This window comes from Haemaphysalis longicornis, unplaced genomic scaffold, assembly GCF_048455015.1.
Source record: "Haemaphysalis longicornis isolate Haplotype H1 unplaced genomic scaffold, Haemaphysalis longicornis Haplotype H1 scaffold_1, whole genome shotgun sequence".
Classification (NCBI taxonomy): Eukaryota; Metazoa; Arthropoda; class Arachnida; order Ixodida; family Ixodidae; genus Haemaphysalis; species Haemaphysalis longicornis.
The window spans coordinates 358,205,906-358,231,514 of NW_027526203.1; the positions used below are offsets into that span (position 1 = coordinate 358,205,906).

At 49.9% G+C, this 25,609-nt stretch overlaps 18 non-coding genes across 18 annotated transcripts; all 18 read right to left on the minus strand.

Moving 5' to 3' along the window:
- Nucleotides 1–544: 544 nt before the first annotated feature.
- Trnaf-gaa (transfer RNA phenylalanine (anticodon GAA)) lies at nucleotides 545–617 on the minus strand. Its single transcript has one exon. It is a non-coding gene; the product is annotated as a tRNA-Phe (tRNA).
- A 93-nt stretch (nucleotides 618–710) lies between these two features.
- On the minus strand, nucleotides 711–783 carry Trnaf-gaa (transfer RNA phenylalanine (anticodon GAA)). The gene has a single exon. It is a non-coding gene; the product is annotated as a tRNA-Phe (tRNA).
- A 5,206-nt stretch (nucleotides 784–5,989) lies between these two features.
- Nucleotides 5,990–6,062, minus strand: Trnaf-gaa (transfer RNA phenylalanine (anticodon GAA)). The gene has a single exon. It is a non-coding gene; the product is annotated as a tRNA-Phe (tRNA).
- A 93-nt stretch (nucleotides 6,063–6,155) lies between these two features.
- Trnaf-gaa (transfer RNA phenylalanine (anticodon GAA)) lies at nucleotides 6,156–6,228 on the minus strand. Its single transcript has one exon. It is a non-coding gene; the product is annotated as a tRNA-Phe (tRNA).
- Nucleotides 6,229–6,321: 93 nt separating this feature from the next.
- Nucleotides 6,322–6,394, minus strand: Trnaf-gaa (transfer RNA phenylalanine (anticodon GAA)). Its single transcript has one exon. It is a non-coding gene; the product is annotated as a tRNA-Phe (tRNA).
- A 5,066-nt stretch (nucleotides 6,395–11,460) lies between these two features.
- Trnaf-gaa (transfer RNA phenylalanine (anticodon GAA)) lies at nucleotides 11,461–11,533 on the minus strand. Its single transcript has one exon. It is a non-coding gene; the product is annotated as a tRNA-Phe (tRNA).
- A 93-nt stretch (nucleotides 11,534–11,626) lies between these two features.
- On the minus strand, nucleotides 11,627–11,699 carry Trnaf-gaa (transfer RNA phenylalanine (anticodon GAA)). The gene has a single exon. It is a non-coding gene; the product is annotated as a tRNA-Phe (tRNA).
- A 93-nt stretch (nucleotides 11,700–11,792) lies between these two features.
- Nucleotides 11,793–11,865, minus strand: Trnaf-gaa (transfer RNA phenylalanine (anticodon GAA)). The gene has a single exon. It is a non-coding gene; the product is annotated as a tRNA-Phe (tRNA).
- A 93-nt stretch (nucleotides 11,866–11,958) lies between these two features.
- Nucleotides 11,959–12,031, minus strand: Trnaf-gaa (transfer RNA phenylalanine (anticodon GAA)). The gene has a single exon. It is a non-coding gene; the product is annotated as a tRNA-Phe (tRNA).
- A 93-nt stretch (nucleotides 12,032–12,124) lies between these two features.
- Nucleotides 12,125–12,197, minus strand: Trnaf-gaa (transfer RNA phenylalanine (anticodon GAA)). The gene has a single exon. It is a non-coding gene; the product is annotated as a tRNA-Phe (tRNA).
- A 5,208-nt stretch (nucleotides 12,198–17,405) lies between these two features.
- On the minus strand, nucleotides 17,406–17,478 carry Trnaf-gaa (transfer RNA phenylalanine (anticodon GAA)). The gene has a single exon. It is a non-coding gene; the product is annotated as a tRNA-Phe (tRNA).
- Nucleotides 17,479–17,571: 93 nt separating this feature from the next.
- Trnaf-gaa (transfer RNA phenylalanine (anticodon GAA)) lies at nucleotides 17,572–17,644 on the minus strand. Its single transcript has one exon. It is a non-coding gene; the product is annotated as a tRNA-Phe (tRNA).
- A 93-nt stretch (nucleotides 17,645–17,737) lies between these two features.
- Trnaf-gaa (transfer RNA phenylalanine (anticodon GAA)) lies at nucleotides 17,738–17,810 on the minus strand. Its single transcript has one exon. It is a non-coding gene; the product is annotated as a tRNA-Phe (tRNA).
- A 93-nt stretch (nucleotides 17,811–17,903) lies between these two features.
- On the minus strand, nucleotides 17,904–17,976 carry Trnaf-gaa (transfer RNA phenylalanine (anticodon GAA)). The gene has a single exon. It is a non-coding gene; the product is annotated as a tRNA-Phe (tRNA).
- Nucleotides 17,977–18,069: 93 nt separating this feature from the next.
- Trnal-caa (transfer RNA leucine (anticodon CAA)) lies at nucleotides 18,070–18,142 on the minus strand. The gene has a single exon. It is a non-coding gene; the product is annotated as a tRNA-Leu (tRNA).
- Nucleotides 18,143–18,234: 92 nt separating this feature from the next.
- On the minus strand, nucleotides 18,235–18,307 carry Trnaf-gaa (transfer RNA phenylalanine (anticodon GAA)). Its single transcript has one exon. It is a non-coding gene; the product is annotated as a tRNA-Phe (tRNA).
- A 93-nt stretch (nucleotides 18,308–18,400) lies between these two features.
- On the minus strand, nucleotides 18,401–18,473 carry Trnaf-gaa (transfer RNA phenylalanine (anticodon GAA)). The gene has a single exon. It is a non-coding gene; the product is annotated as a tRNA-Phe (tRNA).
- A 93-nt stretch (nucleotides 18,474–18,566) lies between these two features.
- Nucleotides 18,567–18,639, minus strand: Trnaf-gaa (transfer RNA phenylalanine (anticodon GAA)). The gene has a single exon. It is a non-coding gene; the product is annotated as a tRNA-Phe (tRNA).
- Between the last annotated feature and the right edge of the window lie 6,970 nt (nucleotides 18,640–25,609).

The window sequence follows — 25,609 nt, forward strand, 5'->3', positions numbered from 1 at the left end:
CACATCGTCGTCGGTCACGTTATGCAAAACCCAGTGCAGCTTGAGTCGAATGTCTTGGTTGCTGGGGTCGACGATGATACACCGCCTTTCCTTCACCGTCACCTCCTTCGCAGCTAGCGTTTTCTTTAGTGCTTCGGCATTCTTGAACGTGACAGCCCAAACATGGTTCATTTGAAACGCCCCCAACGCGGCAACGTCGGCGAGCGTTCCCAATCTTATCAGCATGTCACGAAAATATTCCACCCGGTATGGCCTTGCTTTCATATCAGCGTCAAAAAATAAAGTATTCGAAACAGTACGACCTGTTGGCAGAGTCGGCAGAAGAACTTGGTTTCCATGGTCCTGTTTCCGCGACCCGGGTGGGCCGCAAAATCCGCTCTCGAAGAGCTCATGAAAAACACGTCCGCACACCACGGTGGCCGGAAGTGGAATCGAACTGAGCTATTTCGGCTGGGCGAGAGCTGACAGTTGTTTGCACGAGGACTGCAATGACGGCGAATGAGCGGAATAAAATCAAGTGTATCGAGCACAAAAAGGAAGTACGTGCCGAAACCCGGGATCGAACCAGGGACGTTTAGATCTTCAGTCTAACGCTCTCCCAACTGAGCTATTTCGGCTGGGTGAGAACTGACAGCTGTTTTCACGAAGAGTGCAATGACGGCGAATGAGCGGAATAAAACCAAGTGTATCGAGCACAAAAAGGAAGTACGTGCCGAAACCCGGGATCGAACCAGGGACCTTTAGATCTTCAGTCTAACGCTCTCCCAACTGAGCTATTTCGGTTTTTTTTTCTTTATTGCCACACTCTGACAGAGAACAAGCACACAAAGCAAGGAAAACAGGTACAAAAAGCTGTAACATACACTGATAAAACTGCTAACAGTCTTTTGCTAGCAGGAAATGGCTAAAACTGCTTAAGGTTTGTCAGCGACTCCATTACTGGAAGCCATTCCGGGGGGTCAGGCTGAGTCTTCCAAACCTCTACAATCAAACGAACAGTTTCTCCAAAGTATTCCTTGGAACGCTTAGCACCAACATCGCGGTGGCGTATAGCCATGCGAGATTTCCATATGCCGTGCAGAGCCAAAACCATCCCCACATCATACGGCAACCCGCCGTCATTCTCGATGGGTATAAACCTGATTCCGTAGGCGTCTAGAGGGAAATCTTTCTTCAAAGTCCTCTGATGCACGTCCCAAAAAAAGACCCCATCCCAACATTCTAAAAACACGTGTTCTACTGTCTCCGGCTTTTTGCACGGATAACAGTCAACCCCCCACGGAACGTACAGTCCTTTCTCTTTTTGCCACGTTTTGACTGGTAGGACACCCGCGTGGAGCTTAAAAAAGAACGTTGTAACCCATGGCGGTACCGCCATAGATTTCACGCGTTTAAGCACATCCTGGCCTGGCCCTGCACGGTACATTGACCGGTACAGTGGAACTGGAAATACAGAGTCAACGAGATCATTATACAATTTTTTCCGCGTTACGCTACATAGGCATTCCATCGTGAAGCGGGCACGCAAAAACTGGGTCGCTTGAACAACTTCGCGGAAGTATCCCTTCATTGTCAAGACAGGAAAACGTGCTGACGCTATAACAAAATCGGGTAACACCCCAGACAACTTCATTTGGCAAACAGTACGCAAAAAGGGGTCTTGTACATCCCGAAGGAAGAGAAAACGATTGACAACCTGTCGTAAAAACAAATGAGACAAGGAAAGGCCCCCGCTACGCACGCGCCGAAACAAGTTCGTTCGACTTGTTTTTTCCCACGTGGACTCCCAAATTAACACGGCGAAAACGCGGTGCAATGCCTGCACATGCGCACGCGAACAGTGTAACACCTGGAGCACGTACCATATTTTACTTATTAAGAACACATTGCAGACTGAGCCTCTTGCAAAAATGGAGAGCCCAGTACCTTGCCATTTTTCTGCTCTATCGCGCAATTCAGCTGTCTGTCTGCGCCAATAGGGATCACTGTCCTTGTAGTTTTCGAGAGGCACACCTAAGTATTTGGTTGGCGTCGTCTGCCAGCTTATGCTTTCAAACACCTCCGGGGCTTCTTCCCATTGGCCGTGCCAGAAACCTAAACATTTTTGCCAGTTCACACTGCTGGCACTGTATTTACAAAAGGCCTTTAGTGTCTTTACAGCTTCGCTTATGCTGCTTTTATCAATAAAGAAAAGTGCAATGTCGTCGGCATAGGCCAACACACGCACCTCACACGACTGTAGTCGAAAGCCGTTGATGGTTTTGCTTCCAATAACACTCAAGCAAAACGCTTCTACATATACACAGAAAAGCAATGGGGACAATGGGCAACCCTGACGTACGCCACGTTGAACCTGCACTCCTTTGCTGAGCGACTTGTTCACAACGAGGCTAGTTGAACACCCACTATACGCCATGGGCACTCCTTGAAGAATAACAGCCCCTACATTTATATGCTCTAACATGGCTATAAGGAGCTCGTGTGATACCTGATCGAACGCCTTCTCCAGGTCTACCTGGAGCATTGCTAGAGAACCTTGAGTGCTGTCGCAACACTCAAGAACACTTCGAGCAGTATGAATGTTCGTTACTATCGACCGCCCCTTTATACCGCATGTTTGATGCGGTCTAACGATGTCCCTAATAACAGTCTGCAAACGACTCGCCAGAATTTTCATTAAAATCTTATAGTCTACATTAGTGAGACTGATTGGGCGATACCCAGATACAGCTCGGAGTTTGGCGTCATCATCTGACTTAGGAATAAAAATGGTGTGCGACTCATGAAAAGACGGTGGCAGCACACCATTCTGATACGCCTCAGCGTATAACGTACACAACACTGGACTTAGGCACTCTTTAAACTTTTTATAGAATGCAGCGCTTAGCCCATCGGTGCCGGGCGTCTTTCCCGGGCTCAACTCCTCTATAGCTTTTCTTACTTCATTCTCCGTTATGTCTGTTTCGAGCAGTGCTGACATCTCTTTGTTTAGGCATGGTAACAATCTCAAAAATTCATCCTTAAACGCCACGACATCAATAGCGTGACGTGCAAACAGCTTGTCGTAAAAATTACAAAAACAGCGTTCTATGCTGGCTTGATCCTTGTACAAGACGCCCTCGCTTTCTATTTCCGCTATCGCATTTCTGCGAGCGTACTTTTTCTCGGAGCATAAGGCTCTTTTGGTCGGCGCCTCTCCCAGCAGCATCTTTTCTGCTCTTGCGCGAACAAGCGCGCCATGATATTTGCCCTGATCTAAGACCTCGAGCTGTGCTTTAACATTCTTTATGTCATCTCTGCACGTCCCCGGCGATCTACATTCTGCTACAATAAGAGCGTCGAGATTACTTCGTAGCGTGGCTTCTTTCTTTTTCTCGTCGCTCTTCATTGCAGAAGAACGTTCAAGGCCTTTTAGCTTAACTTCTTGTTTGAACAGCTCCCACTTCCGAATGAAGTTCGTCATATCTGAGCTGCTAAACGAGGTCCGTGCGCATGCGTCAACGGCCTCGACGAATTTATCATCTTGCAGAAGTTTGTTGTTCATTTTCCACAAACCCCAGGAGAACGCGTTTCCACGTTTAGCGGCCCTGCCTAGTGTTAACGACACCAGACAATGGTCGCTAAATGAAACTGGGGTCACTTCGTAATTGTCACATTCACGTACGAGTTCTACGGAAAGATACACCCTGTCGAGCCGCGCATGACTATTGCCCTGAAAGTGTGTATAGCGAACGGTGCCTGCATTGCTCATGCTATCACCTGCATCTTCCAGGGCGCAGCCGGCTACTATCTCATTCAGTACCACCGTACTGGCGTCTCTGAAATTGGTCGTGCTGCTTTTGTCGCGCGCTGAGCAAACACAATTATAATCACCCATTAAAATTAAGAGCCGTTCCGTCTCACACCATGGACGCATTTCTTCAAAGAAAGCCTTCCTTTCGGCTGTATTGGTGGGCCCGTAGACACACATTACACGCCATTCATTGGAACAATACTCCAAGTCACACACAACATACCGCCCCGTTTCCGAGGCGGTGACAGTCTTTAGAGCGGCCCCTAAGCTTCTCCGAATTAGAAGTGCGCAACCCGCAGAAAACCCGACCGCATGCGACACGCACACATCATAGCGCGCAATAAAGGGCCGCACCATACGATCCGTCTGGTCCTCCCTCCCAACTTTGGTCTCTTGCAAGGCCGCGATGTCCAAATCCTCATCTGTTACGAGTCGATACACCTGATTTTGACGTCTCCGATCCGAAAATCCCCTGACGTTAAGCGTGGCGATGCGCATTGGTTTGCTCAAGTAAACCATGTTTTAGGAGGAAGCTAGACTTATCGCACAACACTTACATCCATGCAGCACGAAAAAGAACGACGCTTCATCAACTGCAAACATCCCATACACGCTCCAAAATCCCGCACTTATAAAACATTCGTATGGCCTGCGGGATTCACGGCCGCTGCAATACACACTGCCACCCTCCCCCCAGCCAAACCTAAAGCTCAAAGCATAAGCATCAGGAACACAATACCCCCTCCAAAAATACTGCCTTGACCCAACTACATTGTTGCGTTTAGTTCGTTGGCGATTCAAGACAGCAGCGCAACAACAAACACTGAGGAACAGGATGGCGACTACCTTTCGTAGTGACGTGCTGGCTAGGAGGGCGGAGCCGAAGTTTTCGTTCGGTCTGGTGGGACGTTGGGCTTCGGCTTGAAGCTCGGACGTCTCACTGAAACCGCCTTAGCCGGGGGCTACTCGCTGCTGCTGAGTCCGTCACCCTGCTCTGTGTCGTTGCTTTCGCGTTGTCGTTTTGCCACGGCCCCACTCAGGTCCATTTGCACGGCTTCGGCTGCTAGAGCCGACACCTCCGTCGTCCCCTGACTTGCCGCTCCGGTGCCGTTGTCCTCGTTCGACGAGACGTGAGGGGGAGGCGTCTTCGGCTGGACCGGCTGCTCCTTTTCAGGAACGCGCTGGCCAGCCTCGGCCTCGACCTGCCCCGCCGACGTCGACTCCTTCACCACCTTGTCGGGTACTCGTGCAGCTGTCTCCTCCGCTTCTGCCTCGTCCATGAGGTTTTCGTGGAGGTCATCCTCCCTCGCTGGGCCGGTGACGCTGGCATAGGACTTAACGCAGGCGCTTGCATCATGCCCGAAGCGACGGCACGAAGAACACTTCGGAACCTTGCATTCTCGCCTGACGTGCCCCTTGAGGTTGCAACGTAAGCACTGCGGCGCCCTTCCGGCGACGACGACGAGGGCCTTATCACCCGCCACACGAAGTTCTTGCGGCAGGTCGTCGATGGTCACGCCCGCCTTCAACTTGAGCGTCACCGTACGAAGTGTCGAGCCCTTGTCTTGGATGCCTTCGACGCGCCACCGCTCCCTGCGCACCTCGCCGACACGCCCGTAGGGCGCCAGCGCAGCGCGAACGGCGTCGTCCGGCACGTTGTGCAGCAGCCAGTGAAGCTTGAGGCGGGCTTCTTGATTCGACGGGTCGATAACAAGGCACCGACGATCCTTCACCTTGATATCAGCGAGCGCATAAATCTTCTTTACACCCTCCGCCGACTTGAACGTCACTGCCCAAACGTGACTCATCTGGTACGCCCCCAAAGCCACCACGTCGGGGAGCAGTTCCAGACGAGCCAAAACGTCCCGAAAATCCTCAACGCGGTAAGGCCGGGCACGCATGTCGGCATGAAGAAAAACAGTGTTTAAAACCGACTGACCTGAAGGAAACTGTGGCAAAAGTACTTGGTAATCATCAGCATCCTGGGCAAATATCCTGTTACCGCGGGCCCAAAGGCCCGCTGAAGCCGCTCCTTGGGCGGAGCTCGACATTCTGCGACCGCACGCTAGCGCAACCGGAAGCAGAATCTCTGAGCTATTTCGGCTGGGTGAGAGCTGACAGCTGTTTTCACGAAGAGTGCAATGACGGCGAATGAGCGGAATAAAACAAGTGTATCGAGCACAAAAAGGAAGTACGTGCCGAAACCCGGGATCGAACCAGGGACCTTTAGATCTTCAGTCTAACGCTCTCCCAACTGAGCTATTTCGGCTGGGCGAGAGCTGACAGTTGTTTCCACGAAGACTGCAATGACGGCGAATGAGCGGAATAAAATCAAGTGTATCGAGCACAAAAAGGAAGTACGTGCCGAAACCCGGGATTGAACCAGGGACCTTTAGATCTTCAGTCTAACGCTCTCCCAACTGAGCTATTTCGGCTGGGCGAGAGCTGACAGTTGTTTGCACGAGGACTGCAATGACGGCGAATGAGCGGAATAAAATCAAGTGTATCGAGCACAAAAAGGATGTACGTGCCGAAACCCGGGACTGAACCAGGGACCTTTAGATCTTCAGGCTAACGCTCTCCCAACTGAGCTATTTCGGCTTTTTTTTTATTACCTTTTGCACACATGTAATACAAGTCACGGATAAATTAAAAACCGCCTGCCAAACTTTGGCTGACGGAAGGACTTAAAATAAACATCAAAAGTACACAACTCTTCCAAAACAGGAAGCCATTCAAGTTCGGGGTCCTGTAACTTGTACACTTCATACAAAAGCGTGACATTTTGAGAAAAATACTTGCTTACAGTGAGCGCATTCGGGTCCGCATGTCTCACAGCCATTCTGGACCTCCAAATGGCATGTAACCCTAGCGCCATTATCATATCATACGGGACTTCATCTTCGCGCTCAACCGGAAGGAACCGAATGCCATGCGCTGAAATGGGCAGGTCTTTCTTTAACGTTCTCTGTAAGACGTCCCAAAAAAATACGGCGTCCCAGCACTCCGTGAAAACATGTTCCACTGTTTCGGCTTTCGCACACAGCGTACACATGTTTGACCAACCAATAATCAGCCCCTTCTCCTCCATCCATGTTTTAACTGGCAGTGTTCCTGTATGTAACTTGAAAAAGAAAGTTTTCACGCATGCTGGGACTGCCATTTTTTTCACGCGGGATAACACATCCTGCCCAGGACCAGAACTAAACATTTCACGATAACGTGGTACGGGGAACAGCATCTCCCTCAAATTATTTGTAAGGGTTTTTCTCGAAACAGTGGCTAAATATTCTACTGAAAATCTCACAGTAAGAAAACGAAAAGACTCAACCACTTCCTTCATATAGCCTTTCACGGCACCACATCTATCACTTACAGAAGAAACAATATACATAGGCAAGGCATCTACTAATGTAATCTGCATTAAAGTGCGAAGAAATGGATCACGTGTATCACGCAGAAACATAAACCGGTTTACAAGCTGGCGAACAAATACATGACACAGGCCAACACCCCCATGCCTTACTCGGCGAAAAAGGTTACTCCGACTGGAACGCTCCCACACCGATGACCAGATAAAGACTGCGAATACTCTGTGCATTCGCTGCACGTGGACTCGTGAACAGTGAAGCACCTGCAGCACATACCACAGCTTTGCCAAAAGAAAAAGGTTGCATACCGTGGCTCGTGCGAAAACAGACAATGCGCGACCGCCCCACTTGGTTGTTTTTTCGCGCAGCTTCGCCGTCTCGGATTCCCAGTACTCGCCGCTATCCTGATAGCGATCCAGCGGAACTCCGAGATAACGCGCTGGTGTACGCGACCAAGACACGTTTTCAAATACAGATGGTGTTGACCCCCACTCCCCGTGAAAAAAACCCGCACACTTGGCCCAATTAACACAGCTGTTAGTAAGACTACAAAACTCCCTTGTTATCGATATGGCTGCGCTTACACTCTCCTCGTCTTCACAAAAAACCGCCACATCATCCGCGTATGTTAGTAACTTCACCTCGCATGTGTGTAACTGAAAACCACGTACTCCACTGTCATTAATTATTCTTAAACAAAAGGGTTCCAAATAAATTGCAAACAGAAGAGGAGATGCTGGACATCCTTGTCGCACAGAAGACAGTACAGGAATACTTCCCGTGACATTCTTGTTGATTATAAGTTGCGTGCAGCACTGAGAGTACGCCATACGCACTCCCTGTATGATCACATCACCAACATTTATATGCTCCAAAATACAAAAAAGAATCTCATGGCACACTCGATCGAACGCTTTTTCGAAATCAATCTGAAGCATAGCGACCCTTTTAAAAAACATATCACAACACTCCAGCACACTGCGCGCAACATGAACATTTGTTACTATACTCCTCCCCTTTATACCACAGGTCTGATGCGGCCCTACTACACTTGTTATAACACTCTGCACTCGTTGCGCTAAGATCTTCATAAGGATTTTATAATCTACATTGGCCAATGTAATCGGCCGGTACCCAGAAACCGACTGAAGTTTAACACGGTCTTCCGATTTGGGTATGAGGACGGTGTGTGTGCGACCAGACGACGGCGGAAGTACCTTGGACTCGTACGCCTCGCGAAAGACCATAAATAAAAACGGAGTTACTATATCCGAGAACCTTTTATAAAAATCCGCACCAAGCCCGTCAGGTCCTGGCGACTTACCTACTTTTAACTCCGATATTGCCGTCTGAATTTCGCCAAGCGATATCGGTCGTTCTAACTCCTCCCTCACATCGTCTCCCAATCTTGGCATGGCTGGAAGAAAGTCTCGCTTGAACTCGTCAGTTTTTGGAACTGTGGGGCTAAACAAATCTGTGTAATGTTCTTGAAACGCACTTTTTATGTTCTCTTTGTCACTGGTAAGCGCGCCTCGCCAGTATATTTCCTCGATACCATTTCCTCCCGCGTACCGAGCTTCGTCTTTTATCGCTCGCTTTGTTGGCGCTTCGCCGGCCAAAAACACCTCGGCCCTCGCCCTCACGGTCGCTCCCCGATATCTTTCTATATCGATGGCTTCTAGCTTATTTTTAATGGTTCTGATATCTTCTTTATATGCCCCAGGCATTTCGCTTTCGAGTTTTAACATGTGTTGCAGATTATTTCTGAGTTTGTTTTCCACTTCCCTCTCTTGCCGTTTAAGCACTGTCCCCCTCTCCATCGCTACCATTTTGCATTCCTGTTTGAATACCTCCCACCTTTCCCGCCAGCTGCTGATTTCGTCGTTTGTTTGTTTTTCCGCAATTTCCTGTACTCTATCCGTGAATGTGGTGTCTTGTAATAATTTTACATTAAATTTCCAAAGTTCCCAGCTGAACTTCTTACAATCCTCCCTCCTTTCCCCCAACAAAAATGAAACCAGGCAGTGGTCACTAAAAGAGACACTATCGACCACGTAGTTCTTGCACGCCGCAGCGAGCTCGAAAGATACGTATGCACGATCCAGCCGCGCATGGCTCGTGCCCTGAAAGTGCGTGAATTTTAAAGCACTTCTGTTAACCGCACAGTGTGCTACATCGGCTAGTTCGCAGTCTTCAAGAACTTCTGTCAAGACCCTTGCACTCTGATCAATTGTTCGCGGCGACACATTTCTGTCTCTTCGTTCTAACACACAATTGAAGTCGCCCAATAAAATTACTCTTTCTTGCTTCTTTAAATAATCAGACAACCCTTCGAAAAAAACCGTCCTGTCCCTTGCAACATTTGGTGCATAGATACACACTGCACGAAAATCTACTCCACAGTAGTTGAAATCACAACACACAAGCCTGCCAGTTTCGCTCGAAATAACTGATCGTACACGAATACCAACTGAATTTCTAACCAAAATACAACACCCCCCAGAAGTTCCCACAGAATGACTCACGCAAACGCTGTAACGCCCACTAAAGGGCCTTATCATGCTCTCGGTGCTGCCTTCGCTTTCAATTTTTGTTTCTTGAATGGCCATTATATCTATTTCTTTGTCGTCCATAATCCTTCGCAGCTGATATTGCTTGCGCCTGGCCCCAAGCCCTCTTACGTTTAATGTAGAAATGCGAAGTGGCCTATTTAAAGTAGCCATTACATCGAATTAAAGCACACCAAGAGCATAAAAAACAAAGACCAGCTCAACGAACCCTAGCCTCCAGTGTAGCGACGGCGGATATCCCAAGTATGTTGCCGTGCTCTTGTCCATAGTAGCTGCTCAACACTCCCCGGAGACGGCTGCTCGTTGCGCTGCACTGCACGGAGAACATCACTGGGCCTTAGTGACATTGCAGGGACGCAAAAGGGGCTTCACGTTAAGTGTCCGGTGGCTTCCTGGGCCGCTCCGCGTTGACGTTCGGCTTCACTTTAACCGATGCCCGTCGAGCATGCGTCGGAGCTTTCGCCGGCGGCTCGTCACCGCTCGGCTCGACGGTGCTGGCCTGTTTTTCTTCGACAGCATCCCTTGCACGCTTTGCAGAACCAGAAAGAACACCTGCCATCTCAACCTCTTCTTCTTCCTTGCTTTTATCTCCCTCCGACGCCGAGAGTGGTGCTTCGGCCAAGCCTGAACTGTCCGTGGGGATTTGGTGGCCCTGCAAGCCCGGGGATTCGGTGGGAGTGCCACCTTCGGCGGGTGGTTCGGCGCTCGGTGCCACGGCGGCTGCAGGTTCAGGGGGCGTTGCCTCCTTCACCACGTCCTCGTCCTTGCCCTTCGAAGCGCTCTCCGCGTCTTCGGCGTCCATCACGTACTCGGCCTTGTGGTCGTCATCCCCTGGTCCGGCAACGTTCGCGTAAGTGCGGACGCACTCGCTCTCGCTGTGGCCGAAGCGGCGGCAACGCCCGCACCGTGGGACGCGGCACTCCCGCCGAATGTGGCCACTCCGGTGGCAGCGCAAACAAAGCGGTACCCGTCCGGGCACCACGACAAGGGCCTGCTCACCGGCGATGCGTAGCTGATGCGGGATGTAGTCTACGGTGACGTCTGACTTCAGTCGTAGAGTGACCAGGCGTGTCGTCGAGAGCTGCGAAGTGCAGCCCGGCACACGCCAGCGGTCACGGGTCACTTCGGTGACCTTCCCGTAAAGCGACAGGGCGCCTCGCACTTCGTCGTTTGGGACGTTGTGGAGCACCCAGTGCAGCTTTAGGCGTACTACGTCCTGGCTCCGCGGATCGATGATAAGGCACCTCCGCCCCTTCACTTGAAGTTCGGAGGCGGAAACCAGCTTCGCAGCTCCCTCGGCATCCTTGAACGTCACGGCCCACAGGTGGTTCATCTGATATGCGCCCAAGGCCACAACCTCGGGCAGCAAATTCAGACGCACCAGCGGGTCACGGAAATCTTCCACCTTGTATGGCCTGGCTTTCACGTCCGCGTGCAGAAAAATGGTGTTCAGAACAGATGGTCCGGATGGCAAATGAGGCAGAATAATTTGATATTCCTGGTTTGCAGAGTTGTCAAAAACAGAAGACCTGGTACCGCGGGCCGATGTGCCCGCCAAAGCCGCCCCTTGAACGGAGCTCGCCATCCTGCGTCCGCACTGCGCAGCGGCCGGAAGCAGTCGAGCTATTTCGGCTGGGTGAGAGCTGACAGCTGTTTTCACGAAGAGTGCAATGACCGCGAATGAGCGGAATAAAACCAAGTGTATCGAGCACAAAATGGAAGTACGTGCCGAAACCCGGGATCGAACCAGGGACCTTTAGATCTTCAGTCTAACGCTCTCCCAACTGAGCTATTTCGGCTGGGTGAGAGCTGACAGCTGTTTTCACGAAGAGTGCAATGACGGCGAATGAGCGGAATAAAACCAAGTGTATCGAGCACAAAAAGGAAGTACGTGCCGAAACCCGGGATCGAACCAGGGACCTTTAGATCTTCAGTCTAACGCTCTCCCAACTGAGCTATTTCGGCTGGGTGAGAGCTGACAGCTGTTTTCACGAAGAGTGCAATGACCGCGAATGAGCGGAATAAAATCAAGTGTATCGAGCACAAAAAGGATGTACGTGCCGAAGCCCGGGATTGAACCAGGGACCTTTAGATCTTCAGTCTAACGCTCTCCCAACTGAGCTATTTCGGCTTGGTGAGAGCTGACAGCTGTTTTCACGAAGAGTGCAATGACCGCGAATGAGCGGAATAAAATCAAGTGTATCGAGCACAAAAAGGATGTACGTGCCGAAACCCGGGACTGAACCAGGGACCTTTAGATCTTCAGTCCAACGCTCTCCCAACTGAGCTATTTCGGCTGGGTGAGAGCTGAAAGCTGTTTTCACGAAGGGTGCAATGACGGCGAATGAGCGGAATAAAATCAAGTGTATCGAGCACAAAAAGGAAGTACGTGCCGAAACCCGGGATCGAACCAGGGACCTTTAGATCTTCAGTCTAACGCTCTCCCAACTGAGCTATTTCGGCTGGGTGAGAACTGACAGCTGTTTTCACGAAGAGTGCAATGACGGCATTCCACTTCCGGCCACCGCGGTGTGCGGACGTGTTTTTCATGAGCTCTTCGAGAGCGGATTTTGCGGCCCACCCGGGTCGCGGAAACAGGACCATGGAAAGTATTTCTCAGGAATACCAAGTTCTTCTGCCGACTCTGCCAACAGGCCGTACTGTTTTGAATACTTTATTTTTTCACGCTGATATGAAAGCAAGGCCATACTGGGTGGAAGACTTTCGTGACATGCTGATAAGATTGGGAGCGCTCGCCGACGTTGCCGCGTTGGGGGCGTTTCAAATGAACCATGTTTGGGCTGTCACGTTCAAGAATGCCGAAGCATTGAAGAAAACGCTAGCTGCGAAGGAGGTGACGGTGAAGGAAAGGCGGTGTATCATCGTCGACCCCAGCAACCAAGACATTCGACTCAAGCTGCACTGGGTTTTGCATAACGTGACCGACGACGATGTGCGGGTGGCTCTTGCGCCCTACGGAAAAGTGACCGAAGTAGCGAGGGAGCGGTGGCGAGTTCGCGGCTGTTCCGAGCAAGCGTCAACGACGCGTTCCGTGTCGCTCAAACTGAAGGCCGGGCTGAAAGTGGAGGACCTGCCTCATCAGCTACGTGTCGCGGGGGACAATGCGCTGGTCGCTGTCCCGGGTAGGCCCCCTATGTGCCTACGCTGTCGCGGCACAGGTCACGTCCGCAGGGAATGTCGAGTGCCCCGCAGTGAAACGTGTAGACACTTCGGTCATGACGCCGACGCTTGCGTCAAGACTTACGCAAGTGTCACTGGTCCAGCGGTCGTCGACGAAGCGTCGCAACACCTCATGGATGAAGCCGATGCGGAAGAAGCAGCCAGGGCACGAGAGGAAGAACCCGGTGCAGCGGCAATAGACGTCAAGGACGACGCCAAGGGTGAAAAGGGCAACGACAAGGGGGAGGACGAGGCAAAGGGGGACGGCGGCCGAACCACCACCCCCGAGCTTCAACTACCCGGACTAGGAGTCAAAGAGCAGCAAGAAACCAAGCAGTGCGGTGAACCACAAATTGTGGAAGTGCTGTCCGCTACTGCGACCCAGCGAGCCGGCCCCACCAGCGACGGAAGCCAACCTCCTGTAAGCGACGACTTGCAAGGAACAACACCACAGGACGAGGCAGACGCTGAAATGGCCGACGCCAACGGCGCGAGTGGCAAACGGGTACGGGACGATGACGACGATGACGACGACGAAGGCTCCGGGAATACTAGTGCGTGTGAACTGTCTACGGAAACCGGTGTTCGGCGTCGACCGAAACTGAAGGTGAGACCGAACATTCCAACGGAGAGACATAAGAGTGCATCGAAGCCCCCCAAGAAATGAGGGTGGACACGTGTCGAAAGCAGACTTGTAATGGCAGACTCAAAGCCCTCAACGATCTTGCAAAGTGCCCTCGAGGTATGCCACCATCACGAGGTTTTTTGTGTTTGGGTGTGTGTGTGTGTGTGTGTGCTTGCGTGTGTGTGTGTATGCGTGGGTGGGTGGGTGTAGTGGGTTGCCAACAGTGTATTGAGAGATGCAGCGAAATTTCTGCTCCTAGTCTGTGCCATTAATCGAGACATCAATGGATAAAACAGCATTGCGAGTAGGTACGATAAACGTCCGTGGTTTGGCGGCCAGAAGGAGGCAGTGCCAGCTGAGTAGGCTCTTTATTGAACATGACCTTGACCTAATCGCCATTCAAGAGACTAAGGTAGAAACTGAGGAGCAGACGGAGCAGATTATTTCGCAGTTTCGAGGAAACTACAACGTGTGTGTTTGCCATGCTGTGGGTACGTCAGGGGGCTGTTTACTTTTACTGCGGAATAGCCTTGGTATTGTGGAAGAAAGTGTAACGGCAGGCGATGACGGCAGACTGGTTGTGTGCGATTTCTTTTTGTCGGAAATGTACTGGCGTGTGGTATGTGTATATGCACCAAACAAAGAGAATGATAGAAAAGTGTTTTTTGAGCGAGTGGAGAGCTTTTTACGCACCGACAGGAATGTTGTACTCCTTGGAGATTTTAACTGCGTATGTAACGCTGAAGATACAGTAAAGGGGCGGCCTGTCAGGGACAAAAGCGCCATTTTCTTGAATGAACTGGTACACGAGTATGAGTTAGAGGATGTTGGCTCCGCTCTGGCCAGTGGCCAGCCGCCAGAATACACACACTTCCAAAACCAGAGTCATGCAAGGCTGGACAGCCTGTACGCATCGCTGAAGCTTATACCATGTTGCACGAGTTACACTGTCAATCAAGTATCCTTTAGTGACCACGCGTTGGTGACGCTTTCGATGGGTAAAAAGCAAAAAAAGGCGAGATTTAATTGGAATCTCTGGAAGCTTAACGCAAAGCTACTCGAAGACGAAAAGTTTGTCGACATAGTAAATGAGCGGGTGCACGAGTTTATCGGAAAAGGTGATGATGTTGTTGTTCGGTGGGAGCAGTTTAAGAATCTCGAGAAAATGAAAGCAATAGAGCGTGCGAGTGTACTACGGTACAATGAAAAGAAAAAAGAGCAAGAGCTGCAGACGCAATTGAAGTTTTTGCTAAGCCAGGAATGCGCAGCGCCTGGAATATTTAGTAAAGAAATCAAAGAAGTGAAAAATGCCCTCGAGGTTATCGACATCGAAAGATACAGGGGAGCAATGATACGCGCACGCGCGGAACGGTTATGGTCAAATGAGACACCGACGAAGCGAGCGTTAGGGGAAGAAAAAAGGTATGCGAAACGCAACGAAATCACTAGGATACGATGCGGAAATGAAGTTACTGAAGACAGCGACCTGATAGAACGCGAATTTGTTCAGCACTATCGAGGTCTTTTTAATCATCAAAGTTGGTTTAAAGACGACTATGAAAGTAAATTTTTGTCTCTTATGCCAAAGTTAGGTGAAGAGGTCAAGGCGAGACTGGAGCAACCGATAAGTGTTAGCGAAATAGAAAAGGCAATCGATGAACTGGGAAAGGGCAAGTCACCAGGGCCGGACGGCATCAGCGCCGCTTTTTACAAAACGTTCAAGAAAGATTTAGCGGTGATATTGCACGCGGTGTTTACGAGAGCGTACGAGTGTAAAAAAATGCCGTCGTCCTTTCAAAGAAGTCACATCGTCTTAATTCCCAAAAGCGACGATCCAGAGAAGCTGCTGCAAGTCGAGTGTTACCGACCGATTAGCCTTACCAATGTCGATTACAAGATCTTAATGAAAATTTTGGCAAGCAGGTTACAATTAGTCATTAAAGAAATAGTGGGGCCTCACCAAACATGTGGGATTAAAGGAAGGACAATTTACACAAACATTCATGTGGCGCGAAGTATATTAGAGATGATTGATGCACTCGGTGGTAAAGTGGCAATGTTACAAATTGACCTCGAAAAGGCTTTCGATAGGGTGGGGCACGAAGTGTTGTTCAGCATTTTGCGCCATGTGAACCTAGGGTCGGTCATTTTAGAAGGCGTGACGATGGCATACAAGCAGTGCACAGCAAACCTAGTGATAAACAAACACGTGAGTCAGAGCTTCCCCGTTCTGTCATCGGTACGGCAAGGGTGCCCCTTGAGTCCGTTGCTTTTTGCGATTTATCTCGAACCCTTTTGTTTGAAAATACTGGAAAATAGTTCTGTACACGGGATCAGGCTTCAGTCAAGTGAAGTGAAAGTACTGTCGTACGCGGATGACATTGCCGTGTTTTGCGAGGACACAGAAAGCGTGAAGGAGACTGTAAAAGAAGCCTCCTTGTTTTGTGAAGTGACTGGGAGCAAAATTAATTGGAAAAAATGTTCAGGTTTCTGGCACGGGGATTGGGAAACCACGCCGTCCACATTTGCAAACGTCCAGTGGAGTGTGTGTCCAGTTAAGTATTTAGGTGTGCCACTTGAGTGCTACAGAGACCCAGACGAGTACTGGAAGGAGCAAATTGAGGCTACACGAGAGAAAACGCTCAAGCGGGGTGGACGGGACTTGTCTATGTTTGCACGCTCGACCGTATGTAACGTGTTTCTTGTTGCGAAGGTAATGTACGTTCTACAAGCCCTGTGTATGTCAAGAACTATAGTTCAGAAGTTACATCGAGTGTTCGCGGTGTTTTTGTGGCGGTCAACTTGGGAAAGAACGAGTCGCACGAACCTTTTTCGTTCAGCGAAGGCAGGGGGTTTGGGCCTTGTACATCTGTTTCTACGACAAGTGGTCGCACGGTTCATGTTCTTTCGTGATGAAAGCGATCCTTTTTTGCGCCCTGTTATTCAGACAAGGCTATCACACACTCTCCCTGAGTTTGTTGTGTCAACTAGTGATGCAAGACAAGTGTCTGTGAGAGGGTTTTTGAGTGAAGTTGTGCGTGCCGTTAAACTCCTTAAAGTGCGATTTTCGACAGAATACCTGAGTGTTGTCACGCGGAAACGTCTGTACAAAGATCTTGTTGATGTATGCTTGCCCGTGCCAATATACCGGTCGCTGTACCCAACTGGAAAAGGCAAAGATGTTCTTCAAAGAATTAAGAAAATGCCAGTTAGAGCACTCTGCAAAACGTTCTTTTTCCAGTTGCATAGTGGCACTCTTCCTGTGAATCCTTGGTTGGAAGAAAAGGGGTTATTTGTCTACGGGTTTTTTTTTTTCTTTTTTTTTTTTCGGTCCGTAAACTGTCGTTTGTGCAAAAAAATAGAAACAGTTGAACACATCTTCCTGGATTGCTGCGACGCAGTATTTCATTGGGATATTCTGCAGAGGACTTTGAAAAAGGATCTGCCACTTTCTCCTTACGGCATTAGGTACCTTCCAACGGAAAATGAAGGGGGAGTGCCCTATGACATGATCACGCTCCTTTCTCTACATAGTTTGTGGAGAGTTCGTATGGCGGTCAGGCATGCTGATGCCAATGCTAGACCCGTCAGGGAATACTTTATTGAATGTATAACGTACATCAGGGAAGTTTACCGAGTGCAAGTAGACCCACCTGAGTGGATCACAACATTAGATAGCCTCGCATCATTGAAAAAAATTTAGTTCTTGACGCAGCATAAGAGAGGCTGCTGTTTCACATCCATCCACCAAGCGTTGTGTCTGTCGATTGTATCCTGTCACAAGCAGGCAATAAAGAAAAAAAAAGTGCAATGACGGCGAATGAGCGGAATAAAACCAAGTGTATCGAGCACAAAAAGGAAGTACGTGCCGAAACCCGGGATCGAACTAGGGACCTTCAGATCTTCAGTCTAACGCTCTCCCAACTGAGCTATTTCGGCTGGGCGAGAGCTGACAGTTGTTTGCACGAGGACTGCAATGACGGCGAATGAGCGGAATAAAATCAAGTGTATCGAGCACAAAAAGGAAGTACGTGCCGAAACCCGGGATCGAACCAGGGACCTTTAGATCTTCAGTCTAACGCTCTCCCAACTGAGCTATTTCGGCTGGGCGAGAGCTGACAGTTGTTTGCACGAGGACTGCAATGACGGCGAATGAGCGGAATAAAATCAAGTGTATCGAGCACAAAAAGGAAGTACGTGCCGAAACCCGGGATCGAACCAGGGACCTTTAGATCTTCAGTCTAACGCTCTCCCAACTGAGCTATTTCGGCTGGGTGAGAGCTGACAGCTGTTTTCACGAGGACTGCAATGACGGCGAATGAGCGGAATAAAATCAAGTGTATCGAGCACAAAAAGGACGTACGTGCCGAAACCCGGGATCGAACCAGGGACCTTAAGATCTTCAGTCTAACGCTCTCCCAACTGAGCTATTTCGGCTGGGCGAGAGCTGACAGTTGTTTGCACGAGGACTGCAATGACGGCGAATGAGCAGAATAAAATCAAGTGTATCGAGCACAAAAAGGACGTACGTGCCGAAACCCGGGATCGAACCAGGGACCTTTAGATCTTGAGTCTAACGCTCTCCCAACTGAGCTATTTCGGCTGGGAGAGAGCTGACAGCTGTTTTCACGAAGAGTGCAATGACGGCGAATGAGCGGAATAAAACAAGTGTATCGAGCACAAAAAGGAAGTACGTGCCGAAACCCGGGATCGAGCCAGGGACATTTAGATCTTCAGTCTAACGCTCTCCCAACTGAGCTATTTCGGCTGGGTGAGAGCTGACAGCTGTTTTCACGAAGAGTGCAATGACGGCGAATGAGCAGAATAAAACCAAGCGTATCGAGCACAAAAAGGAAGTACGTGCCGAAACCCGGGATCGAACCAGGGACCTTTAGATCTTCAGTCTAACGCTCTCCCAACTGAGCTATTTCGGCTGGGTGAGAGCTGACAGCTGTTTTCACGAAGGGTGCAATGACGGCGAATGAGCGGAATAAAATCAAGTGTATCGAGCACAAAAAGGAAGTACGTGCCGAAACCCGGGATCGAACCAGGGACCTTTAGATCTTCAGTCTAACGCTCTCATAACTGAGCTATTTCGGCTTTTTTTTCCTTTATTGCCTTCCACAAAGTACACATATTCAACACAAACCCTTCAGCCTATCTTTGGCTGATCATTGATATCAAAACTTTTTCAGACAAACAAGAGCATCAAGAATTTCCGTCCACTCAGGCGGCTCTGCCTGGGTCACAAAGATATCGCGAATATACGCAATGCTCTCAATGAAGTTTTTGCGCACAGGGCGAGTGTTCACATCTGCGTTGTTCACATCTATCCTGGTCTTCCACAGTCCCAGCACATGTCATAAAGTACGCCATTTTCATTGGGAAGGTACGTATACCATGTGGAGTTATAGGCAACTCCTTTTTAAGTGTCCTTTGTAAGACATCCCAGGGAAATATTTGATCCCAACATTCAATAAATGCATGCTCTATGGTTTCCGGTTTCCGGCACATTCTACAATTTGTGGTCCACGGAACGAAGAACCCCTTTTCTTTCATCCATGTGCTTCCTGTTAAAGTGTTTATGTGCACTTTAAAGAAAAAGGACTTTACACAAGGCCTTACAGGCATCTTTTTAACTCTCTTAAGGACATGTTGGCCCGTATTGCCTTGGTATAACGACCTGTAAAGCGGCACAGGCATCAACGTATCTACAAGGTCTCTATACAACTTTTTCCGATTTGCTGCACTAAGATACTCTAGAGAGAAATGGACTGTTAGGAACCGAAAGCCATGACAACCTCCCTGAGGTACCCTCTGACGGCCCGACCGCTCTCACCACCTGTCGATACTATAAATTCCGGGAGGTATCTTCGAAGACGCACCTGCACTATTTTGCGCAAAAAAAGGTCCGTCTGGTCTCGAAGAAACATAAAACATTACACCAGTTGGCGAATGAACAAATGCGACAAGCCCAGCCCCCCCCTCTTAACCGAACGAAACAAATTGGTTCGGCTGGTCCTCTCCCAGTTTGATGCCCATATAAACACTGCAAACGCCCTGTACAATTTTTGTACATTCACTCGTGTCAGACGCAGCACTTGAAGCACGTACCAGACTTTAGCGGTCAGAAAAAGGTTACATACTGTAGCCCGCGTGAATACTGATAAGCCTCGACCTTGCCAACCTTCCGCTTTTTCGTTTATCTACTGTGTTTCTTCCCCCCAGTATTGCGCAGTGTCTACGTAGTGTTCTAGGGGCACCCCTAAATACCGCCCAGGCAAGGCTGTCCATTGCGTATTAGCGAAAAGTTGCGGTGTGTAATCCCAGTTGCCGTGCCAAAAACCAGTACATTTTTCCCAGTTAATTTCACTTCCAGTTAGACGGCAAAAGGAGTCTGCAATATTGACCACTTCTACAACGCTCTCTTTGTAAACGCAGAAAACTGCGATATCATCCGCTTAGGCGAGAACCTTAACTTGAGCCTGCTCTAGTCGAAACCCGCTTATATTGTCATTTCTTATCATTCTCAACAGGAAAGGCAATAAGTACAGGGCAAAAAGCAAGGGGCTCAACAGACACCCTTGCCTTACCGAAGAACGGACGTTTATGCCTTCGGTAAGGTTTTTGTTGACTATAATCCGTGTAACACAATCGGAATAAGCCATCTTAACACCCTCTACTATTGTGGTGCCTAAGTTTACAAATTCCAACACAGAAAACAAGATTTCGTGGGAAAGAAGGTCGAAAGCCTTTGCTTAGTCTATTTGGAGCATGGCTACTCGGCTTTCGAAAGCGTCAACACATTCAAGGACACTCCGCGCTACGTGTATATTTGTAGCAATGGTACGCCCCTTGATTCCGCATGTCTGGTGCGGACCCACTAAGTCCTTGATAACTGTTTGTATTCTTTTCGCTAAGACTTTGGTAGATATTTTGTAATCCACGTTGGTGAGGCTTATCGGGCGCTATGCCCCCCCCCCCCCTCCTACAACAACTTATCTGGGTCGTCGGTATTTGGTATCAAGACCATGTGTGCTACTTGAAAAGACTTCGGTTGTCGCTTCTTTTCGTATGCTTCCCGGATCACGGCGTACACCATAGGTGCCAATTCTTTCTTAAAGGCTCGATAAAACCCTGCTCCCAGGCCGTCAGGTGATGATGACGTTCCCGCCGCTAATTCGTCAATTGCCGCTTCGATTTCCTGCAACCTGATTGGCTCCTCTATTCGTGTTCGTACGTCGTCTTCTAATCGCGGCATGTGCGCCAGGAAACAGTTCGCAAAACCAGGCTCTATTCGTCTCTCTCGCCCAAACAATTCACTGCTCGACGAATGCACTTTCTATGCTTTCTTTGTCACCTGTAGCTTCGTTTCGGAAGTTTATCTGTTTTATTTCGTTTTTTGTTGCGTATCTCGTTCCATCGCCTAAAGCGCGCTTGCTGGGTTTCTCCCCAGCCCGCAGTTTTTACGCTCGTGCTCCTATCATTGCCGCCCGGTACTTATCGCCGTCCATTATTTCCAGTTTATTTTTCACACCCCTTATTTGGTCTAACCATTTCCCTGGCTGCTCGTTCTCCAGGCTTATTAGTTCGTCAAGCTGTTTACGTAGTTCATTTTCGGCTTTCCGTTCACTGCGCTGGATACTGCTTCCTCTTTCGATTGCAATCATTTTGACGCGACTTTTAAATTCTTCCCATACGACGCAGTAGCTTTCTGACGCAGTAGTTTCTATTTCAATTTGTACACTTTTCACGGAATCGTCATCCTCGAGCAACCGTTCATTAAATTTCCATAGCTCCCAATTGAACTTTGCACTTTCTTTTTTCCTGCCTAACGTAAACAACACAAGGCTGTGGTCCGTAAAGGATACGTGTTTTACGTCATAGCTATTGCATGACGGCACCAGTTTAATGGACACGTATGCTCTATCTAGTCTAGTATTTCTTTCGCGTTGGAAGTGATGAATTTACACACAGTTCCGGGTGTAAACACAGAACCCACGTCTTCGATTTGACACTCGTAATTGAGTCGACTAAGCAGGTTGGCACTCTTATCCCGCACAGGCACGTTTGTAGAGCGATCGTGTGCAGAACATACACAGTTGAAATTCCCCAGTATCACAATCAGTCGATCACACTTGAGATAAACTTCAAGCTGCTCAAAAAATTTGCATGCTCGTTCGAATTGTTTGGAGCGTAGACACAGATGAACCTCCAACTTAAGCCACTGAACGAAACACCAGCAACAACCAAACGACCACTTTCGCATGCCAACACGGCTTCGATTTGCATATCCAAGCTGTTAAAAGGACGCACCCCCCCCCCCCCTTGTACCAGCCGCGTGACACACACAAACATTGTAACGTCCCGTAAACGGCTGCACCATTCGATCGGCCTGGTCTTGTGTTGCTACTTGAGTCTCTTGTAAAGCCAATACGTCTAGCCCTACCTCAAGAGACAGGCGGCTCAACTGGTACTGTCGACGCCTCGCTGATAGACCACGCACATTCAATGTCGCGACCCGTAGGGTTTCCGTAATCGTCACTGGCATTACGAGAAGCCCTCATTCACACAGCCGTCACCTTCTCCGTCACGACACCGTCACGTCAACAAAAAGCGACGTTGACGGAACGGAGAAGTGTTCAGACTGGATCTACACGGGAGCTTTCCGTCATATTACAGGGTCGTCTGCCTAGTGATCAGTTTAGCCTAGAATTGAGCGTTTTTAATCCGAACAGTAAAGAAAATGGTTTGTGCTCACTTTTCGCTAAATTTAGCCGTAAAAATTTGTTTTCTGATTAGCTGGTTTAGCGCGGGGCATGGTCCCGTCACGTTGACGTGACGGAAACGTAGAGCTCGGCCTCCCGTCACCGTCGCACCGTTTTCGGCGAGAAATCGGTTGAAAAACGGCGCCCATGACGGAAGACGGTGACGGGACGGTTACGTGACGGGGTGAAAAACGGCTGTGGGAATGAGGGCTTACGAGCGAGCCAATTCGAACGGCGCATACCTTGCAGTTGATAGCGGTGGGTACAGTGCTCACGGATTGAAACGCGACACTGAGAGCGCGTGGCCGCCGGTACATGCAGCGCCGCCCGTGGAGGACCATGGAAGCTAGGCGTTGCATTGTGGTATACCGCGAGCATGAGAGCGTATTGACCGTAAGCTTACTGCTTCCGGCTACCAATGAGCGGGACTGTGGTTCCCCCGCAGCGACAGCGGGGCGCTGCGAGCCTGGAGCGTTGGAACGCGCTTGTGCGCCGACGGTAGTAGCACAGCTGTGCGCGCAGCCGATTTCGTGACATCGTGTGCGCGCGCTCTTGTTACGCGCGCCCTTCCAATGTTGCGCAGTAATGTTCATGCAATGCACAGTCACGCTCATCTGAATAAAAGAAACTACTGTGCGAAGGAACAGCACACTTTACACCAGAATGTAAACTAAAAAAAGGGAAAGACGCCATTGCAGGCACGTTCGCGTGTGGTGCAGTGCATTAGTACTTCGTCGGCTCTCCTCTTTTTTTAGTTTATATCATGGAGTAAAGTTGGCTGTTCCTTCGTGCAGACCACGGGGCAAGATATAAAGAGGAGCGCCGACTGTGGTACAGAAAAATTCTTTCGCTCGGGCCGATAATGTCCACGCGCCGCCGGCCGCCCAGCTCTCCCTTTGCTCTCTTCCTCCTTCGTTTGCCCTCTCGTCGCTGTGCCTCTGTACATGGCTCTTCCCTTCTTCGCTCTCCCCAGAGGCGTCGTTTCTTTCGCAACGACGTCTGTCGTATGCCTGTCCTACTATGCAGGAGGAATGCCTGCACGCGCGGAATTTAAACACCCGTGCGCAGCCGGAATAGACGGCGCAGGTAATCGCACGCCACCGCATACATGGCGGTCGCTTATTCCCTATCGGGGGGCGTTTATTCTGACATTATGAAGACCCGCTAAAAATATTGTACTAACCCAGCAGATGTAAGACGCAACTGAACGACGACGACTTTAGAATCACCAAAGAATGAGCAAGAGTAATATGAAATGCCACAACATGCAGTCTAGCGGGATTCTGCTTACGACAAACCGATGCAGCGCAAAAATTACCCTCTGTTGGCCCGCTCTCCGGCCACCTGCTTAATTATTTATGCCGCTTCTGCGCACGAACAATGCTTACAAGGGTCGCCCGGAGTCTCCATCGGGAAACGGCAATGAGACACACATTTCTGTGCCAATGACTGAATTGGACGGCTGCCCTGTTGTAATAAGTGTACAAAAACACTGTCATCTTGATAAGGCACCCAAGAATATCAAACGCAACCTTCATTGTAACTCATACCGCAACTTACCGCCCGATGTTCACTGTCGCTCTACGGTCGTGTTATCTCGTCGATAACGCCGTGGACTCCAAATAAAATGCTGCGATTTGTATGGCTGCAATTTTGGGCCTACGAGGGTTCCCGGCGTTTTTTTTTTTTTTTTTTCTTTAAGCGGCTGACCAGCAAAACAACCGGCTCGTCAAACCTTTTCTTTTGGCGAGTCATCACCACAGAGATATAGGGTCCGGACGAATTCAAATATCGCGAAATGAAGGCTTCTGAAAAGACCGCACTGTCAGGGCCTCTATCTTGAGCAGATTGCTACGTCGCGGGCAGTCGCGGGTGATGTTATCGCGTTTCTGTTATTTTCTGATGAGCGTGTGAGTGCCGGTCCGGGTTCTAGGCCCACTCTGTTTTGGACGTAAGTTGGAGAACGGCGAGAAAGCTGAGGCAACTTTTATAATCGCTAGTGATCAGAACCAGTTGCTCCTTTCGCCTTTTGCAAAACCTGTTAAAACACAGCCGAATTGGTGTTCACAAATTTACAAAACGGAGTCACATTTTCGTCAAGGACTGCGCAAAAGGTAGTGTTTGTATAGCAGCCATATGTCTATATGTGCGCTCTACATTTTGTTTTCCCGCCATGCAAACCAATTCTTAACGCATCTTTGCCGTGCCGTACGACCACTCAATTCCTTCGGGTTCGGGTTACCCAGAAGGTGCTGTCGAACAAGTTAATCAAGCCGTGCGAAGGAGGAGCGCAATGAACGCGAAGCGCCGCCAACGCAAGCCCAAAGCACTCCGTGCCCAAAACTACCGTCGCCGAAGCAGACGACAAAAGCCGATGGAATGCGTTCCGCCAACGCGCCCGCCGGCGCACGGGGAACGCCGGCCGCTAGCCGCCGGACCATTCGCTGTGCCATCTACATTGCGCTCCGCGAGTGATGGACATTAAGAGCCCGCAGGAGAGAGCGAAGTCGGCGCTCCTGTTTATCTTGCTCCATGGTGCAGACGTTCATTTTATCAGATAAGCGTGACTGTGCCTTACATGCACATTATCTGTGTTGCATCGGAAGGGCACGCGTAAGAAGAGCGCCCGAGCAGACGATGTCGCGAAATAGGCTGCGCGGACCGCCGGGAGGCTACCGCCGGCGCAGAAACGAGCTTCAGGCTCGCAGCGCACCGCTGTCACTGCGGCGAACCACAGCCCCGCTTATTGGCAACCGGAAGCAGCAAACCTACGCTTAAAACGCTCTCACCCTCGTGGTATACCACAACGCAACACCTAGCTTCCACGGGCGTCCACGGGCGGCGCTGCATGTACCGCAGGCCACGCGCTCGCAGTGTCGCATTTCAATCCGTGAGCACTGTACATCCGTGCTCTGGCTCGGCGACACAAGGATTCACTATCACTGTTGTGAAGGGGCTTTCTTTTTTTTTCCACGTAGGTCTGCCATTCTTGTGGGGTAGCACATTGCTGCACGTCCACGCAACCAGCGTCAGGAGCTGCCCACTGTCAGGAGTCTGAGTTCCGCCTACTTCCCACGATTTTTGCAATGTGAATGCGGTGTTGCAGCGAGTTTCCTGTCGGCGTTGTCGTTGGGCTTTACGTGAAGCGACGAACGCGTCACGTAAGGCTCCTTCGCAGACGTCTGTTCGCTGACGTTGATGGTCCTCGTGCCCGCAGTGTCTTTTCCTTCTTTACGCGGCCGCTTTGAAGCTGCTTCGTCGTTGCTCTCCTCGTCACTCCTCTTGACCTTGAAGTCCTCTTT